Raw genomic sequence first — 20,721 nt, 5'->3', positions numbered from 1 at the left:
ATGAGGAATGGATTAGCTGACTTGGGCTGAGTCACGTATTGCTGCTTACAGTACACCAGCTTTCAAGCCTTCCACTGCAACATTTTGTGAGGTCTTTACATGGCTGCTTTCCATATCAAGTGTTCAAAGGGTGACTGCAGGCCAGGAAATCTCAGGAAATCTCATAATGTTGGGCTGCTGGATGAAAATACAGATCTCCCCTTTCTGCTTTTGTTCATTAAAGTTAGAGAGAAAGTTTTGACCTTAGAGAAACGCCCACTGAAATTAGTAGGGTTTAACTCCCAGTAGATACGTAGAGAAGTGTACGGCTTAAAGCAGAGATAATGCCGTGATTAAAATGCAAATAGACATGTTGCAATAATCAATTTGACAAGATACAGCAAGATTTCCACAGAACCCATATCCACAGGTATCCACACCTGGAGAAAAATGGTTTCTCTAGAAATTTGCTAGGTTCTCCAGAATGGGTTTATGGTAGAGAAATGCAAAAGAAATGCAAAGATACAGAATGGGAGATGCCTGGCTCAACAGGTGTACGTGTGAAGAAAATCTTGCAGTCCTCGTGGACAACAACTTAAATATGAGCCAACAATGTGTTGTGGAGGCTAAAAAAGCCAATGGGATTTTGGCCTGCATAAATAGGAGTATAGTGTCCAGGGAAGTCATGCTACACCTCTATCCCGCCTTGGTCAGACCACACCTGGAATACTGTGTCCATTTCTGGGCACCACAATTGAAGGGAGATGTTGACAAGCTGGAAGGTGTCCAGAGGAGGGTGACTGAAATGGTCAAGGGTCTGGAAAACAAGCCCTATGAGAAGCAGCTGAAAGAGCTGGACATGTTTAACCTGTAGAAGAGAAGGTTGAGAGGAGACATGATGAGGGCCATGTATATATATGTGAGGAGAAATCATAGGGAGGAGGGAGTAAGCTTGTTTTCTGCTGCCCTGGAGACTAGGACGCGGAACAATGGATTCAAACTTCAGAGAAGGAGATTCCACCTGAACATTAGGAAGAACTTCTTCACTGCGAGAGCTGTTCAGCAGTGGAACTGTCTTCCCCAGAGTGTGGAGGAGACTCCTTCTTTGGAGGCTTTCAAGCAGAGGCTGGATGGCCATCTGGCGGGGGTGCTTTGAATGCGATTTTCCTGCTTCTTGGCAGGGGGTTGGACTGGATGGCCCATGAGGTCCCTTCCAACTCTACGATTCTATGATTCTAGGGGTCCCCAAACTAAGGCCTGTGGGCTGGATGCAGCCCTCCAAGATCATTTACGAGACCCCTGCCCTAAACTTTAGACTTAGGGTCACCCTGAATCTAAAACAACTTGACGGCACACAACAACAATCCTAATTCACATGACTAACCTATCAGCCAAAAGCAGTTGTTGTTGTTGTTATTATTATTATTATTATTATTATTATTATTATTATTATTATTATTATTCAGTCATGTTGGTTTAAATTGCTCTTCATTTTAAATATTATATTGTTCTTTCATGTCTTTTTGCACTACAAGTAACATACATGGGAATTCATTCATGTTTTTTCAAACTATAGTCCGCTCCCCCAACAGTCTGAGGGACTGTGAACCAGCCCTCAGTTTCAAAGCTTTGAGGACTCTGGTCTATGATATATGTTCCCTGGGAGTTACCAGCCTGGAGGATCTCTAGCAACTTTATACTGGAACTAAGAGCCAGGGAATTCTATGGCATTTTGTTGTACAGTATCTATGCTTTGGATAACTTCGGCCAGCCAGAAGGGTATTCCCCACTGATGTGGAGTACAATTGTATTCAAATCTGTACATATAAGTATAAACATAAATAACAAACTTTTCTGGAAAAGGTACACACCCACATGCAATAGATTTTTCAAAAAAAAATCCCAGGAGCTAAAGCACATAGCCATGACAACAGTGGATTTCATGGCAATGTGAGATCTGTATGCACACTGCTGGCATGCCTGTTTACTCTGATCTTACACCTTCTTGTAGCTCACAAATTCAGGCTGGAAACATTAGTGAGACATGCCAGGGGCTGTCCTGGATCAAAAATAAACTGAAGTAGTTTCAGGAAAGGCTCGGAACAAACTGTTATGTAGGTTCTGACCTTCTGCAGTTCCTCTTCTCTCTAGTTTCTGTTTTTGGTTACTGTGCAAGTGTGCAATGCAATCCTGCTCTTCTATATGGTTCCTGTCAATCACCATTTGTGGAGAAAAGCATGAAGCTTCTAAACATAAATATTGAGAAAATGAAGATATGGAAATTGGGTCAAAAGGAAAATAATTGAAGATATTGCCTATTCAGTCTCCCAAACACTAAGAGGAATTTCTCTGGCATGAATCAAGGCTCCAGTTATGAGAAATGTCAAAACAGTGACAAATCAAAAGGAAATCTTCATGCAAATTCAACAGAATGCAGCAGAATGGAAACAAAACTGAGCTACCTTAGAGACAAAATACATTTCATGATGCCATGCTTAACCCCTTGGTGTCTTCATTTAGATGTATGCAAAGGAACAAACTGCTTCTTTGAAGACCAACAAAAAGCATGGAATATATGTGTGTAACCTTTCATAGAATCATAGAGTTGGAAGAGACCTCGTGGGCCATCCAGTCCAACCCCCTGCCAAGAAACAGGAAAATCAGATTCAAAGCACTCTCCACATTCCCATATCATTTTCTCAGTCCTCCCCTCTTCCAGCTACTATCTGGAGGCAAGGGGAATGAGATACATGATACTTATAGTTGTGCACCCCATATAACCCCTTGCAATGCAGCAGTTGAGAATAACAAAATAGCGTGAGACTAATAATCTTATCAGATGGGTGGGGGGAAAGTGGAGGAAAGCAGAGGGAACCTTCTCCTTCATTCCCTACCATCTTCCCCGATCCCACGTCCTTTCTCCATCTTCTGCCCATCTCTCCCTGTTTTAAGCCACTTGGAGTTGGATGATACTCAGCTCTGGAAGATGGCTTTAGGGCTCTATTTCCATGTATGATGGAAACAAAACCCCACAAATCCCACCGGAAGTGCTCTTACACCGTGGGGTTCTGTTTCTGCAGAGCATGAAAACAGAGCCCTAGTGCCATCTGATGAAGTCCTAAGAAGATGGAGCAGACCTGTACTTTGAGTGTAGGACTATGGGTGTGTCTACACCGTTTGACACTACTGGAACTTCCACAGCTCAATGCAATGGAATCCTGGGCATTGCAGTTTGCAAAGTGTTTGTCTTTCTCTGCCAAAAAAAATGCTGGTGCTTCACCAAACAACAACCGCCATGATTCCATAGCATTGAGCCATGGCAGGTAAAGTGATGTCGAACTGCATTAAATCTACACTGTAGATGTACCTTAAGATTCTGGGAGACCGGGCTTGCATTCCTATCTTAGCCATGAATACTGATTGGGAGAACTTGGGCAAGCCACACTCTCTCAGCCTCATAGGAAGGCTGATAAACTTGGCAAACCTTTTCTGAATAAATCTTGCTAAGAAAACTCTAGGAAATGGCCACCATGAGTTGGCATTGATTTGCAAGGATTGATCGTAGCAACAAGTAAGGAAAAGAGCTAAAACACCTTCAATCAAATTACAGTAGAGTCTCACTTATCCAAGCCTCGCTTATCCAAGCTTCTGGATTATCCAAGCCATTTTTGGAGTCAATGTTTTCAATATATCATGATATTTTGGTGCTAAATTCGTAAATACAGTAATTACAACATAACATTACTGCGTATTGAACTACTTTTTCTGTCAAATTTGTTGTATAACATGATGTTTTGGTGCTTAATTTGTAAAATCATAACCTAATTTGATGTTTAATAGGCTTTTCCTTAATACCTCCTTATTATCCAAGATATTCGCTTATCCAAGCTTCTGCCGGCCCGTTTAGCTTGGATAAGTGAGACTCTACTGTACTAGTCCTCTATCCAATCACATTTAGTATAAGGGGGGAGTAGAGTAAAATGAGTTCTAAATCTCATGGAAATGTAATGTACAATCTATTCCTTACTGTGTTTTGCAGCCTCTGGGAGTGAATTAGAACATCTTAGATAACGCTTCTCACCCAGTGAACAAGCTTTGTTCAGCTAGAGCAAGATTTGTTTTTCTCCTCAAGGTCAGTCTCCCCCGTCTTTTCAAAACAAACCTGCACAAAATGAGATTAGAGTCTCCCTTCATTCCATTTGCTAGTTCATAGGGAGATTCTGCATTCCTCTTTGTGCAGCTCTTTCCCATACATACACTAATGCACAACATCATATCTATTAGAAGTGGGAATAGGTTGCGTGAATGCTTATATCCCTGTATTTACATTCTCACTCCAACCCACAGATTTTGAAATATGCTATGAAGTTGGTGCTGCTTTTCAGGTATGCTGTGCAGACCACCAGCATTTGAGAATCCTTAACTGATTCAAATTATAAGGCAAAGTAGACACTGGAAAAAAGAGATCTAAAGAGTAGGCAAACAGGCAAGTAATAAAGACAGAAGACAGAAAAGGGAACAGGGTATGGCATAAAGCCACTTTGAGTCTCCTTTCTGGAGAGAAAATGTGGAGTATAAATCAAGATACTAATAATACGCTGCTGTGAGTTTTCCAGATTGTATGGTCATGTTCCAGAAGCATTCTCTTCTGACGTTTCACCCACATCTATGGCAGGCATCCTTAGAGGTTGCGAGGTCTGTTGGAAACTAGGCAAGTGAGGTTAATATATCTGTGGAATGTTCAGGGTGGGAGAAAGAACTCTTGCCTGTTGGAGGCAAGTGTGAATGTTTCAGTTGGCCACCTTAATTAGTATTGAATGGCCTTTCAGCTTCAAAGCCTGGCTGCTACTGTCTGGGGGAATTCTTTATTGGGAGGTGTTAGCTGGCCCTGATGGTTTCATGTCTGGAATTCTATTTTCTGAGTGTTGTTCTTTATTTGCTGTCTTGATTTTAGAGTTTTTGAAATACTGGTAGCCAGACTTTGTTCGTTTTTATTGTTTCTTCCCTTCTGTTGAGATTGTCCATATGTTTGTGGATTTCAGTGGCTTCTCTGTGCAGTCTGACATGGTGGTTGTTAGAGTGGTCCAGCATTTCTATGTTCTCAAATAATATGCTGTGTCCAGGTTGGTTCATCATTGTTTACAGGCATGAAACAATTAGAGACAGTTAACACCTCCCAAGAAAGCACCCCCCCCCCCCATAGAATCATAGAGTTGAAAGAGACCTCATGGGCAATCCAGTCCAACCCCCTGCAAGAAGCAGGGAAAACTCATTCAAAGCACCTCCAGGCAGGAAACAGCCATGCTTTGAAGCTGCAAGGCCATTTAATGCTTATCGAGGTGGCCAGTTGCAACATTCATACTTGCCTCAGGCAGACAAGAGTTCTTTCTCCCACCCTGGTCATACCACAGATATAGAAACCCCACTTGCCTCATTTCCAACAGACCTCGCAACCTCTGAGGATGCCTGCCATAGATGTGGGTGACTCGTCAGGAGAGAATGCTTCTGAAACAGCCTATAAAACTCACAGCAACCCAGTGATTCCAGCCATGAAAGCCATCAACAGCACATGATGATGATGATGATGATGATGATGAAATAGGAGTTGAAAAAGGAGAGTCAGCCATAGAAAGAGAATACAGTAGTAAGGCCTAACAGAGAGAATGGCTCAGTCGGAACATATTTGGAAATGGCCAGAGAGAGAGAGAGGATTTAAAAAAAAATAAAATTAACTAGTTAAAAATCTTATCAAATTGTTTTTCTGTAATTAATACCATAAAGTGGCCTTCTTGAATTAGTAACAATGAATGAGCAGCCATCAGCCTGACGTGAAAAAAATCTACGTCAAAATATCAGAACTACTTTGAGCTAATTTATTCTCTTAACATCATCTCTACCTTAAGCTAATTTCTTCTCTTATCAAAGTTGCCACAAGCTCTTCTGGGATGAATTTTCAGGAAACACGAACTCCTTCCTATAGGCAAACTAATCTTCCTGGAAAGCTGTCCTTGGATAACTTGCAGCATGCCAAATGTAAGAACAGCTGACAAAAGCTTTCTTTAAAAAAAATACAAAAGTCTTTTACAGGAAGTCAGCATTTTCTCTATTCCTTGGTATGATGACACTATTGTTATGCAAGCTCGACAAAACACATTTTGTTTATTAGAAGGGGGGAAACAGTCAGTGCGAAAGTCCAAGTTTCATGTTAAAGGGAAGAAACAATAGTACACAACCCAAGGTTCATGCTGAACGGCTAAACAAAGACCCAGAAAAGCTAGAATAGATAAATCAAGGTTTCTGGCACCTGTACAGAGATAAGTCTTCCTAAAAACAGCCAGCATACAAGAATTAAAAAGACAAAACAATTTTGGAATGAAGCTCTCCAATAGTATTTAACCTTAAACCAGCCAAATGAGGTGTTTCACTTTCCCAGAAATGTGTTTTCTCACAGGATTCAAATAGAACACACAACACACAAGACACAACTAGGAAGAACCACACAAAGGATTCCCTCAGGCAGGAAGCAGCCAGACTTTGAAGTGACAAAGCCATTCAATGCTAATCAAGGTGGCCAGTTGCAACATTCACACATGCTTCAAACAGACAAGAGTTCTTTCTCCCACTCTGGACCTTCGCATGCCTAGTTTCCAACAGACCTCACAACTTCTGAGGATGCCTGCCACAGATGTGGGTGAAACATCAGGAGAGAATGTTTCTGGAAAATGGCTCTACAGCCTGGAAAACTCACAGCAACCCAACCACACTAAAGTTTAAAACATTAGTTAAACTATCTAAAGACTGGTAAACAATGGCAGGAATCCTGTTGGCTAGTTCCAACTAGAACACATCCAATCAATCAATCACTGAATAGTGAGTCAACACATAGAGATCTGACAGCTGAATATGCTTGCTGCATTTAAAACAGCATTAAATACCAGTTGCTTCTGGCAAGCCAACATAGCCAATTTTAAAATTATAACTTTCAAATAATACAATTGTCCCTCCACATTTAAGGTTTGGACTTTCGCAGATTTGATTGTTCATGGATTTGATTTAAAAGGAACTTTCTAGGAATCACAAGATCCGCCAATGCAGTTTTATGGTCAGTTTCCTACAGAAGTTGACCATAGGGCAATACTGAAACAGCTGGAAATTCCTAGCGATGTGTTATCTCATGTAAGAAACCTGCAATGGCTTTATTTGTGTTTTTTCATTTGCACAGGGGTCCTCTACCCCTAACCCTAGTGAATGAAGAGGACTGACTATAGAGTGCTTGTTCTAAAATGCATTGCTCTTACATGTCTTTTTAAATCGATGTTATGAATTCTGAACTTTTTTTCGTGTCAGAAGTGACTTGAGAACATACTGCAAGTCGCATCTGGTGTGAGAGAATTGGCCGTCTACAAAGACGTTGCCCACGCGACGCCTGGATGTGTTGCTGGGAGGCTTGTCTCATATCCCTGCAAATTAGAGCTGACAGACGGGAGCTCACCCCATCTCACAGATTCGAACCAGCAACCTTCAGGTCAGCAACCCAACCTTCAGGTCAGCAGTTCAGCTGGCACAAGGGTTTAACCCATTGCCCCATCACGGCTCCCATTCTGAACTGATGTTATGCATTGCATTTTTCTCTGTTATTGTTCCACACCTTGATCAATAGGGAGAGGTAGGATGATGGTGATGACGACAACGATCAATATCAACTGGCCAATCCAAACCTGGGGTGTCAAACACATTTTCATTGAGGGCCACATTGAGGTTGCCTTCAAAGGGCATTGAATCCATGGATGGATAGAGCTATAAAGAGGGCCAACTGCTATTGAACATTAGATAACAAATTGATTCTCCATCCAGAAATATTCCTATGGGCACAGGACATTTTTATATACTATCACATACGGCAGATTTTCTCACCGGAGTCAAAACATATCCCAGATTAAGGCACTGAATGGAAGTGTCCTTACCTACCCAGCTAATGGTTAAACAAAGCTAGGCATCAAGGACTATCTTTCAGGTAGCAACTTCAATTTCAATTTAACAGATGGATGCTCTGTTGAGTTAAGGTCACCTTAGTTCATAGAAATCAATGCACAATTTCTCATCCTTTACAGATACAGAATCCAGATAAAGTAGGTATTTTATCACTGGCTGTGTGGCTGAATGCTACAAGACCATGGGAGTTGTCAGAATACACTCCAGGCCTTGGAAAACTACAGTTCCCAAGATATAACATGAGCCATAGCAGTTAAAGTGATGTCAAACTACATTAATTCTACATAGTAAATGTAAATATCTCCCTACATGGTGATATAATTCATGCACATCAATAGATTCATCAACACAGAACACTGTTATGGGAGTGAAAGGTAGCATTTCTCATGCTGCTACCTAAAGGAAAGCGTAGCTTTTTGGTTAGTGGTGGAGAACATAGCTATTGCAAACTAGGTCAAAGCATATCTAGTCCTTGAGGAAAACACAAGAGGCTCACCACAAGGTGAGTAAACCAAGCAAGGTCAAAAGGACTAAAACAGCAGCTCAGACATTTTTAACTCTTTGTCTGAGCCTGTTCCCTTCTGGATTTTTCTCCTCATCCCAACCACCTGTTTAGCAGGAGAAAATGCAAAATCCATGGGATCAAGCATTTGTGTCTATGGCTGTGGACCACACTAAAAACATACCCACCTTGGAGTGGTAAACATAGGGGAAATTTTAGAAGGAAACAAATACTCCCTCTCTAAATCTGGTGATGCATCTACACTGTAGAATTAATGCAGCCTGACACCACTTTAACTGTTGTGGCTCAATGCTATAGAAAAGGGGGGGGGGTAGTTTTATATATATTGTGTAAAATAATATAGTATAATATAATAATATATAATAATATGATATTGCATATTATATGTTACAAATATTACTAGTAATATTGCAGTATAATGTGTTATTTTTGATATAGATGTGGATTTGTTTTTGAAATTTGGGGGGCTGGTTATTTTTGTCTTTGTTCAGCTTCTCACAGTATTGAATGTTTGGCGATATCTGTTGTAAACTGCCCTGTGTCCTTTCGGGGAGATAAGGTGTGATACAAATAAAATGTTATTATTATTTATTATTATTACAAGGTATTTTGCCTTCTCTGACAAAGAGTGCTGGTGCAGTGGTGCCTCTCTAAACTACAGCCTCCATGATTCTACAGCATTGAGCCAGGGAAGTTAAAGTGGGTTTAGACTACATTAATTCTACAGTGAAGATGCACCCATAGAAGCCTGGGTTAATGATGAGGGAAGTCCCAGACACCAATAAGAACAGAGGTTGGGAAACACTGATCTCAGGATGCACATGAACTGTAGGTTTGATTCTGTTTGTTTACACTTTAACTACCATGGCTCACTGCTAAGGAATCTTGGGAGTTATAGTTTAAGCATGAGCACTTTGTGTGCAGAAACTGCAAAAGACCTTATAAAACTACAATCCCTATGACGCCACAGCATTGAGGCATGGCAGTTAAAATGATGTCAATCTATGCTGTCGAAGGCTTTCATAGCCAGAATCACTGGGTTGCTGTGAGTTTTCCTTTGTTGGGAGGTGTTAGCTAGCCCTGATTACTTTCTGTCTGGAATTCTCCTTTTTAAGCATTGTTCTTTATTTACTGTTCTGATTTTAGAGTTGTTCAATACTGGTAGCCAGACTTTATTCATTTTCATGGTTTCCTCCTTTCTGTTGAAATTGTCCACATGCTTGTGGATTTCAATGGCTTCTCTGTATAGTCTGACATGGTCCTTGTTAGAGTGGTCCAGCATTTCTCTGTTCTCCAATAATACACTGTGGCCAGCTCTGCTCTGGCTGATGTCTCTGGTTGAGTTAGTCTGCAGTGCCTTTCATGTTCCCTGATTCGTGTCTGGGCAATGCTGCATTTAGTGGTCCCTATGTAGACTTGTCCACAGCTGCATGGTGTACAATGGACTCCTGCAGAGGTGAGAGGATCCCTCTTGTTCTTTGCTCAACTGAGCATTTGTTGGATCTTCTTAGTGGGTCTGTAGATAGTTTGTAGGTTGTGTATCTTCATCAGCTTCCTTATGCAGTCAGTGTTTCCCTTGACATATGGCAGGAACACTTTTCGTTTGAGTGGATCTTTGTCTTTCCTCTCCTGGCTTGTTCTTGGCCTTGCAGCTCTTCTGATGTCTGTGGTGGAGTCTCCATTGGCCTGTAGAGCCCAGCTGACTTCAACCAGAGAAGTCAACCATAGCAGAGCACTTGATGAACAACCTGGACACAGCATACTATTTGAGAACACAGAAGTGCTGGACCACTCTAACCGCCACATCAAGTTACAGAGAAGCCACTGAAATCCACAAGCATGTGAACAATTTCAACAGAAAGGAGGAAATCATGAAAATGAACAAAATCAGGCTACCAGTATATAAAAATTCTAAAACCAGGACAGTAAACAAAGAAAACAGGGGAATTCCAGACAGAAAACAGTCAAGGCCAGCTTACTTAGGCGATCCCTAGTTATGATGAATCCTCCAAATGTAGTGTCTTGACGGTGGGTACGTGGGTGACTGTGGAGTCCTATTTTTGACTGGCATTTTCTTCCACAGTGAGGACATTGGATTCCAGATAGAAGTCAGTCCTGGTAAAGGTTGGCTTGATGTGCCTTCTCCCTTTCGCCCTTCTTTCGTGCTTCTTCGAATTCCACTGACAACAGGGCCAGCTAACACCTCCAAACAAAGGATCCCTCCAGGCAGGAAACAGCCAGGCTTTGAATCTGCAAGGCCATGCAATGCAAATCAAGGTGGCCAATTGCGACATTAAGACTTGCTTCAAACAGACAAGAGTTCTTTCTCCCACCATGGACCTTCCGCAGATATATAAACCTCACTTGACTAGTTTCCAACAGACCTCACAACCTCTGAGGATGTGTGCCATAGATGTGGGAGAAACGACGGGAGGGAATGCTTCTGGAACATGGCCACACAGCCCGGAAAACTCACAACAACCTGATGCTAATCTATAGTGTAGATCAGGTATGGGCAAAACGGCTGCGGGGGAAAAGGAAGGGGCCTGAGGCTGTTAGGAATGGTGGGAGTTGGAGTCCAGAGCACCTGGAGGGATCCAGTTTGCCCATGCCTGGAGTAGATGCACCCTAAACCCCTTCCAGTCCTTAAAAATAAACACAGGAGTGGAAAGACTTGGCACTAGGAAGGTCAGTCACGTCCTTTTGCTGGTCCTGTCTATGGAAACCCAGTGACGCCATCGCCTGAAGGGGTAAACCCACGCAGCCTGGGCACTCCCCACTCGCTCCCTTCCCCGCCCCAGAGGAAATCCGGTGGATCCCAAGTGGGAGGAGGAGGCAGGAAGTCGGGGGAGATCCCAGAGGAGCTCGCGTGGGATCCTGGCCAGGAGAGGAAAGAAAGACCACATTTCCCTGGCTGCACAAGGCCCGAAAAAGCAGCGACGTCCTTCTTTGTAACTCCGAGGTTGCTAGGCTGGCTCTGTTGCAACAAAGGCTTCGAACTACAAGAAAGAGATTCAGATATTCCACCTGAACATTAGGAAGAACTTCCTCACTGTGAGAGCTGTTCAGCAGTGGAACTCTCTGCCGCGGAGTGTGGTGGAGGCTCCTTCTTTGGAGGCTGGATGTCCATCTGTCGGGGGTGCTTTGAACGCGATTTTCCTGCTTCTTGGCAGGAGGTTGGACTGGATGGCCCACAACTCTATGATTCTATGGAATGCTGGGGTTTGTGGTTCGGATCTCTCCAGCCGAGAAGGGCAAAACGCCAATCCCAGGCTTCTCCCGCGCAGTTAAACCGGAATCATAACGCGGTAACAGTATAGTGTGGGAGGGAGGTTGCATCTGCACTGTAGAACGAATGCAGTTTGACCTCACTGTGGGGACATACGAGTTTTGTTTGGTGATCTCCCCCCTCCCCCAAGAGGAGCAGAGAAGGCAAAAGATTTGTAAAACTACATTTAATAGAATCGAGGTATAGAATCGCATTGATTCTAGTGTAGATGCAGCCTAAAATGGGGAGGGGTCTCTTTTCTTCCACCCACAAAGACGTGGGATGTGATATGGAGGGGAGGAGAAAAAGAGAGAGAAACACATACACAAAAACACAGACTCCTGAATTGCTCACCTTGGAAGCTTTGATCGGGGAGGGGAGATGCAAGCATGGGTTGTTTTTGCAGCCTCGGCTGCTGCTGTTTGCTGCTGTTGTTGCTGCTGCTGCCTTCCTCCTCTTCTTCTGTTTCTTCTCCTCCTCCTCCTCCTCGTCGGATCTCCTCCCCGCCTTTCTCCTCTTCTTCCCTCCCTTCCTTCCCTGGCTCTCCCTCCGCCCCGCCCGCGGCGCTGCTCAAGAACCCGAACTGTAGACGAACACCCGCGCGCAGGCGCAGAACGACGCTCCCCGCTTCCAGGCAATGCTTCTCCTCTCCTCTCCCCCTCCCCTCCCGCTCCGCTCCGCTCAATGAAGCCGGCCTGTCCCGCCTCCCTCGCACGTCCCCAAGCCTTTTCACGCCTGCTGGGTCAGCTTCTCCTGCAAAGGAGAAAAGCTGATCCATTCTCATCGTCCCTTTCCTTCACAGGCCAAGGAACTGGCTTCACTCCCCTTGAGAGGCATAGGGTGTCTCAGCAGTGCAGAGTTCTTGCAGTTTTGGTTGCTGTGTGTTTTCCGGGCTGTATGGCCATGTTCCATGACTTTTCACCCACATCTATGGCAGGCATTCTCAGAGGTTGTGGGGTCTGTTGGAGGCCAGTGTGAATGTTTCAATTGGCCGCCCTGATTAGCATTGAATAACCGTTCACCTTCAAGGTCTGGCTGCTTCCTGCCTGAGGGAATCCTTTGTTAGGAGGTGCTGTCATGTTTTGGAAAGATATATATCTGTGTTAACTAGAAAATCAAATGCATGAAGCCAATTGGCTGATTTTGCAAGGACCTGGGTAATTGGTTTGTAACTGTTGTTATCCTGCTGCTGGAGAACCAGTTTGAACAGGTTTCTCTGTGTGTGTGTGTGAGTCTACTGAGTACTGGCTGGAAAATAAGATGGCTCTGTACTCAGAGACTATTTCGGAGGCCTTGTTTGCCACTGATCTTCACTGAAGCAGATTTATGGACTAAGAAAGGATTTCCTATAACTGCTGATTTCTGTAAGCAATCAGGATTATTGTAAATACCATTGTTCTGTTGATCTCTTGGATTTCCTTTTCTGTGTTATTTGTTCTGCAAAGCTGAGTGGTGCATCATTCAGCAGGGTGTCTCTGGGCCCACGGGCACACGTAAGAGCTACTATCTATCTACAATCCGCAACAGGTGTTAGCTGGCCCTGATTGATTCATGTCTGGAATTCCTCAGTTTTCTGAGTGTTGCTCTTTATTTGCTGTCCTGATTTTAGAGTTTTTTAATACTGGTAGCCAGATTTTGTTCATTTCATGGTTTCCGCCTTTCTATTGAAATTGTCCACATGCTTGTGGATTTCAATGGCTTACTTGTGTAGTCTGACATGGTCCTTGTTAGAGTGGTCCAGCATTTCTCTGTTCTCCAATAATAAGCTGTGTCCAAGTTGACTCATCTGCAGGAGTCTACCATATACCATGCAGCTGTGGACAAGTCTACATAAAGACCACCAAAGACAGCATTGCCCAAAAAGGAATCAAGGAACATGAAAAGCACTGCAGACTAACCCAGCCAGAGAAGTCAGCCATAGCAGAGCACTTGATGAACCAACCTGTACACAGCATATCATTTGAGAACACAGAAATGCTGGACCACTCTAACAACCACCACGTCAAGTTACACAGAGAAGCCATTGAAATCCACAAGCATGTGGACAATTTCAACAGAAAGGAGGAAACCATGAAAATGAAAACATCTGGACAGCAGTTTTAAAAAGCTGTACAGGACATACTATAGGAACATGGAATGTGAATCAGGACAGCAAATAAGAACAACACTCAGAAAACAGGAGAATTCAAGTCAGAAAACAGGGCCAGTTCACACCTCCCAAATAAAGGATTCCCAAGGCAAGAAGCAGCCAGGCTTTGAAGCTGAAAGGCCTTTCAGTGCTAATTGCAACATTCACACTTGCCTCAAACAGACAAGAGTTTCTTCTCCCACGCTTTACCTTCCACAGATATATAAACCCCACTTGCCTAGGTTCCAACAGACCTCACAACCTCTGAGGATGCCTGCCATAGATGTGGGTGTAACATCAGGAGAGAATGCTTCTGGAACATGGCCATACAGCCCAGAAAACTCGCAGCAACCGAGTTATTCTGGCGATGAAAGCCTTTGACAACACATTGATCCACCACCACCATCATCCCTTTGCTGCACAGGCCAAGGAACTGGCTTGACTTTCCATTAGAGATATAGGGTGTCTCAGGACTGTAGAATTCTTGCAGTTTGACACCACTTTGACTGCCGTGGCTCAATACTATGGGATCATGAGAATTGTAGTTTCACTACATCTTTAGCCTCCTACAGAGTGGGGTTTCACCAATTTATCACCCACAAGGCCTCATAGCATGGAGACATTTCAGTTAAAGCAAGGACAAATGGTATTCATTTCACAGTACAGGTGCCCCCTTGATCAAGGAGAAAGCAACGTCTCTGCTGGTATTTTCTTTCCCTCACTTGTCCTACTGGTTTTTCCTCAGTGGCCACCCTGCTCTTGCTAGGAACAAAGGAATGTTTTCGCAGATCACTTTACCCTTGGCCATTTCACACTGCTGGCCTCTTTTTTGAGGTCTAAAAGGAGGACCCTGGGGGCATGCAATGGCCACTCAAAATACCCATGCAGATCACAACAGGCCATTCTTTACTTTGGCTATGAAGAGCTACTGATCCTGACACCTGGGATTTGTAGTTCAGTTAGGTCCAGGATCTGTTTGGCGGAGCAGTCTGAAGGCCCCTCCCTAAACTTCAAAATTCTGCAGGAGGCAAGAACTGGATTTAAAGTGGATCCATGCTCTCGTGTGATGAGGTCCCAAATATAGGAAGGACCCAGCTTGGTTAGTTTCTATGAGACCTGCATCATATATCTCTAGTAAACAAACTTGGCAGGGGGAATCCCAATTAATTCTCAGTCATCCGACCTTTCAGCTGCTGTTAAAACATCCCAGTTTCTCTCTCCTTCTTCCACTTCCCCTCTTTGGCCTCCAGCTTCCTTCTATTGCTGCAAACCAAGTTCAAAGTGCAAAAGGAGCCACCAGTGGCACAATGGGTTAAACCCTTGTGCCGGCAGGACTGCTGACTGAAAGGTTGGTAGTTTGAATCCGGGGAGCGGGATGAACTCCCATATGTCAGATCTAGCTTCCCATGTGGGGACATGAGAGAAGCCTCCCACAGGATAGTAAAACATCAAACCATCTCGGTAGCCCTGGGTAACGTCCTCTCAGACGACCAATTCTTTCACACCAGAAGTGACTTGCAGTTTCTCAAGTCACTCCTGACACAAAAAAAATCTTCAATTAATTTGAAAGAGAAATACAAGAATCTGGTTCCTTCCCAGTAGGCATAGGCAAGCCAATTGCTCACCCCCCCCCCCCAGCTTATGTGTACATCATAATAACTGTTACTATCATTATAATACCGTGATGCTGTTTGGCCATTTGTCTTGATTTTCATTTGTCAATGGATGTTGCAGTCAGACTTCAATTGTAAACCCCATTGTCTCACCATAGCACCATCTTTCTGTGGTGGGATTGAATGTTCCTACATAGAGCCAGATAAAATGCACTAAACAGTTACTGGGAAACCAGAGTGGTGTGGATTGCCAGTGGCAAAGAATCCAAGAAACAACGGCAATGGAACCATAGTTAACACTTGTTAGTACTTTGCAAAACAAGGCATAATAAACTCACTTTGAATACCTTTCAGGTTGGAGGGTACTCAATGAGTTACTGGGGTACAGCAAAAAAAAAAAAACAACTACGAGCACCACTGTGGCTAATGACATAATTGAACTCAAGCTGAAAGGATGTTCAGCTGATGACATGAAAGGTGAAAGGAAAGTCCAAAGCCTTACAGCACATACTATAGGAACATGGCATTTGAAAGCATGCATCACAGAAAGCTAGACGTAGGAAATCAAGAAATGGAATACTTAAAACACTGCAATATTCAAAGTGGAAAGGATTGGGACTTTAACTGCAGAATGCTTTATTCAGAAATGAAAATCTGAAAAATAGGGTGTCATTAATAGTGAGGGGAGATGTAGCAAAAACAATTAAAGGATAATATGCAAAGTCTGCCTGGATCATATTAATACAGAGTTTAATTAATACATCCTCCAGATGTTTTTGGACTCCAGCTCCCACAATTCCTAACAGCTGGTAAAATGACTGGGATTTCTGGGAGCTGAAGTCCAAAACAGCTGGAAATCACAGTGAGAAACACTGTATAAATAAGACTTCGGGGAAAACCCTTCAATATACCCATAATCTAAATTCATGCTCTAATTACAGAATCAAAGGATTCTGCTCTGTTTCCTCTTTGGCATAGGATTAGCATCTACATGTGTTAATCCTATACAATACCAAAGATTACGGATAGGATTAACATTCAGATTACACCATAATACTTGCAAAAAAGTAAAACTTGGAATCATTACTGGAAAAAGTGAAAGATGAAAGTGCAAAGGTTTACAGATTGACATTAAGAAAACAAAATAACGACCACAGATTATTTACATATCTGTAAACAATGAAGCACTGAATAGTTTGAGATTTTCCATATCTTTCCTCTGTCATTAATCTGCATTGAGATTTCTACCAAGAAATCAGAAGATTAAGACTTGGAAGGACAGTTGTGGATTGTATATGCAGAGGCGGTCCAACCGCCAGGCAATCTAGACATTTGCCTGTGGCGCCATCGTCCCGGGGGCGCCATCGAGGCCCCCGGGAGGGTGGCACCACCCCCGCCTCCTTCACCTTCGGGACGGGCCTTCCTGCCGCGGCTTGGGCCTTGTGGCCTAGGCCTTGTCGCCATGCAGCCCACGCAGCCTGCCCCCACCATGCGTCCTGTGTGGCCTGGCCCTTCCTGCCGCATGGCCTGGCCCTTCCCACCGTGGCCTGGGCCTTCCCACCGTGGCCTGGGCCTCGCTGCCATGCAGCCTGGCCTCGCCATGTGCACCGCTCCCCGTGCCACGGGGGGGGGGGGGGGGGCAAAAATTACCTTTACCTACTACATTAAAATACCTAAGTATGGTCCTGTGTATATGCCATCATATTTCCCATTTCTATGTATGGTTGTGAAAGCTCAACACTAATGAAAGCTGACAGGAATAAAATCAACTCATTTGAAATGTGCTGGAGTTCTCAGAAACCATGGACTACTGAAAATATAAATAAGGGTTTTTTTTAGAACAGATCAAGCCTGATTTCTCTCTAGGCAGGAAGATGGCTAAACTGAGGTTGCCGTAACTTGGCCATATAATGAGAAGACATAACTCACTAAAAACACAATGCTTGGTAAGATGGAAGGCAGTATTAAAAGAAGACGACGATTGCAGATGGATAGATTTATTCAAGGAAACCACACCAAGACCTGATCAGTTATTGATTTCTTATTCATAAGGTTACCTTAAGTTGAAGCTGACTTGATATCAGTTAACAATGAAGATAGAAGGCAGTAGGAAAAGAGGAAAATTGCATTTGACGTGGATAGACTCAATCAAAGAAGTCATGGCCCTGAGTTTGCAAGACCTGATTAAAGCTGATAGTGACACAGTGTCTTGGAGTACAGTTGCCAATGATAAAGTGTCTTCCTCTCATTCATAGTGGAGGTCAACTTGAAGGTTGTTAAAGGTTGTTAACAACCCAATCCCACTGTGTTTAATGGGACTCGTTCTCAGGGAGCTAGAAGTGCAGTCTTCTGAGAAAATATCTGTAGGCTCTGTTTCCACGCATGTTGGGGGGTAAGAATGAAAGGGAATTGCTCAAGCCAATATGCCCAAGATTGGACTGTAATGTTCTGTGTCTGAAAATATAGGTGTTGCCTCAAAATGAAACAAAATAGAAACAAATATATTTGATGGAGGTATATGAATGTTTAACCACATGCCGGGATAAGGAACCTTTTCAAACAAAGTCCCTAGAAAGGATCCTTTGAGGCATGTAGAGATGTTTCAGCGTATTTCTGGCATCTCAAATAACTTTGAGTTCAGGAGTCAAAAACTGCTGAAGCCAAGCCAAATCCAGATCCTGCAGGGTTGCTCTTTGGCCTTCCAGTCCAGAATCCAAACATGTGTACAGAGGAAATAACTTCTACAACAAAATTTGCTTACAGACCTTTTTCTGAATATGGAATTTAACCTCATTATTTGCCAGCTGTTTTCTTTAACTAGACATATGGGTACATTTATTTTGACCAGCGCATCACAAAATCTGGTAGTAAAGGTAAAGGTTTTCCGCCTCTGGGGGGTGGTGCTCATCTCCATTTCTAAGCCGAAGAGTTGGCATTGTCCGGAGACACCTCCAAAGTCATGTGGCCGGCTGGCATGACTGCATGGAGCGTCGTTACCTTCCCGCTGGAGCGGTACCTATTGACCTACTCACATTTGCATGTTTCTGAACTACTAGGTTGGCAGAAGCTGGGGCTAATAGCAGGAGCTCACCCTCCATCCCAGATCTGAACCGCCAACCGTTCGGTCAGCAAGTTCAGCAGCTCAGCGGTTTAACTTGCTGCACCACCAGAGGCCCCTGCTACATTCTCTCTTACTCTTGCTCCGCCCCCCCCCCCCCCCATCTAATTAAAAAAATAAAATCTGAATGAATCTGCTCTAAAGAAATATAGACACTATACAAGGTAAACCACATATTCTCAATGGAAGAATATTCTAAAACAGTACTTCTTATGCTATCTGATATAAGGGATTTTTGTGCCCATTGCCTAAAAAATTTCTTCTTTCCAGGAAACTCCATGGACAAATAGTTTAGGCTTGTAGGCTGGTACTGGCCTACGGACCACCACTTTCAGTAGCTCCACCCTGTAACATTGCTGTTTTCCAGTGGTATCTGAATTTGTTCCATTGTGACACTAAATGAAGCACAAACTTGCTTTTGTAATGACATTTGGCTCACACTTTCAATTTTATTAGAGTAGTAGCGCCAGGTTGCCGGAAACACATTGGCTTCGGCATCTAGTTTTTGTGTGATACGCAAACAGTAATATCTACATAAAATCTGCAAGCAGTTATTACTGACTCTATAACAAAGGCTTTTACAGGATTCTCATCCAACAACTTTTGCTTGCGTTTACAGCAGTAGCATAAGTTTCTCTCTTACAAAATGGAATCTTTTTTTTGCTTTAATTCATAGTTTGCTACCTAAAGAGAAAACAAGAAGTTCCAGATTCTAATAACCTGAATATCCCATTCTAATTAATCATATTCTTAACTTCAGAATATTATCCAAATAGCCTTATAGTCCTAACTTCAGAATATTATCCAAATAGCCCTATGCTGATGGCGATGATGATAACGAGGAAGGTGCCACAGCTAAATCTTTTTTCAAAATTAGGAACTGACAAGCCAGTCTTAGCTTCATTTCAGCAGTAGCCAGCAATGAAAGGACCAAGGCATTGACATCCCCGGCCCATGCCCTGTTCGGATATCAGCCAGCATGCCAACGCGTTAAACCAAGAAATAGTTTTCTAAGATCTACAGAGATACTCGCAGGAACACCTCAGCAAGTGAGACTCCAAAAGTGGCAGGCTAAAACCTGGAACCTCAATCAGTGGCTGACACCGGATGAAAGACTCCTGGGCACACAGTAGACTGGGTGACTCAGAAGGCGCTGAACAGACTGCGCTCTGGCACCATGACCTTAAAAAATGGGGCTACAAAGTGGAGTCCACAACATGTGAGTGTGGAGAAGAGCAAACCACAGACCACCTATTACAATGCAGCCTGAGCCCTGCCACATGAACAATGGAGGACCTTCTTACAGCAACACCAGAGACACTCCAAGTGGCCAGCTACTGGTCAAAGTACATTTAGTATAATGCCAAGTTGTTGTTTTTTAACATTGTGTTTTCAAATACATTACAACTTGTACCCTTGGTTCGCTTCTGATACGATAAATAGTAGCAGGTGAGAAGTAACGATGTTGGGGGTTTTATCTGAGATACACACTTTCATGAGCTGCTATCCACTTGGATCAGATGCATCAAGATAATTCGGTCCTAGCTCATAAAAACCTATGCCATAATACATTTATTAGTCTTCAGGGTACTACTAGTCTTTCTGTTGTTTAAGCTACAAGCAGAGTGCTTTATCTAGAGACTATTATATCTGATTAATGTCTTAGTAATGCAAACTTTAAGCAAATCAATCAACTCTAGGTGGCTACTCAATAAGAATTGATCATAATCAGAGCACACACATGCTTTATATAGAGGGTTGTCAAGTGTGGAAGACGAATAGTGTACTCATGTCCCTTTAACAGTAGCTTGATTTACAGCACAGATGTGGGATCCCTTTTGTCCTCCAGATACTTTGGTCTAAAGACCCACACAACACAGGCAAAGGTAACTGAATTTTCATCCAAAACATCTCAATGGCCAAGTTTTGCAATACCTGGTCTACAAAAATCAGAAGGTAAAGTTTCCAAAATATGACCCCTTGCTAATGGTTTCACTAAGTTGTTGTTAAAAACATAGGAGCACCAAATCTATTAAAATGCAACTTCAATTGAAAGCACATATAGTTACAAAGCCGTTTTGGTTCTGGCATAGTACTTTA

General features: G+C 43.1%; 1 protein-coding gene across 4 annotated transcripts in view; it reads right to left on the bottom strand.

The window, feature by feature from the left end:
- Positions 1-20,721, bottom strand: part of evi5 (ecotropic viral integration site 5) — a 99,131-nt gene that overhangs the window by 77,053 nt on the left and 1,357 nt on the right. Inside the window, exon 1 of one of the 4 annotated variants that reach the window (XM_062977989.1) lies at positions 12,117-12,326. The exons of the other annotated variants lie outside the window; for them this stretch is intronic. The gene's annotated coding sequence lies outside the window, so the exon portion shown is untranslated. Of the gene's footprint in view, positions 1-12,116; positions 12,327-20,721 lie in introns of those variants that run through there. 4 annotated transcript variants of the gene reach the window in all.

The sequence above is a fragment of the Anolis carolinensis genome, chromosome 4 (genome assembly GCF_035594765.1).
Source record: "Anolis carolinensis isolate JA03-04 chromosome 4, rAnoCar3.1.pri, whole genome shotgun sequence".
In the NCBI taxonomy this organism is placed as follows: domain Eukaryota; kingdom Metazoa; phylum Chordata; class Lepidosauria; order Squamata; family Dactyloidae; genus Anolis; species Anolis carolinensis.
This window is presented reverse-complemented; position numbering and strand designations above follow the sequence as displayed.